Raw genomic sequence first — 627 nt, forward strand, 5'->3', positions numbered from 1 at the left:
CATAGGAGGGCCAAGCACAGGAAGTACAGTGAGCTCCATAAGTATTGGGACAGTTACAAATGTTTTGTTGTTTTGGCTCTGTACTCTGTACTGTTTTGGCTCTGTATCATTTGAAATGATACAAGGACTATGAGGTTAAAGTGCAGACTTTTTCATCCATATTGGGGGAACCGTTTAGATATTACAGCACTTTATGTACATAGTCCTCCCATTTTAGGGGACCAAAAGTATTGGGACAAATTCACTTACAGTGGGGCAAAAAATTATTTAGTCAGCCACCAATTGTGCAAGTTCTCCCACTTAAAAAGATGAGAGAGGCCTGTAATTTTCATCATAGGTACACTTCAACTATGACAGACAAAATTAGAAGAAAAAAAATCCAGAAAATCACATTGTAGGATTTTTTATGAATTTATTTGCAAATTATGGTGGAAAATAAGTCTCCAGTCCCTCTAGTGTGTGTGGTCCGTTCCAGGGCCAGGGCTGGGTGATGCAGACTGTAGACCAGTGGATAGACACACACTAACCCTACCAGTCCTGTCTCTGTCCCCAGTCTCCCTCCCTCTAGTGTGTGTGGTCCGTTCCAGGGCCAGGGCTGGGTGATGCAGACTGTAGACCAGTGGATAG

Source organism: Salvelinus sp. IW2-2015, unplaced genomic scaffold (genome assembly GCF_002910315.2).
Source record: "Salvelinus sp. IW2-2015 unplaced genomic scaffold, ASM291031v2 Un_scaffold5666, whole genome shotgun sequence".
Lineage (NCBI taxonomy): Eukaryota > Metazoa > Chordata > Actinopteri > Salmoniformes > Salmonidae > Salvelinus > Salvelinus sp. IW2-2015.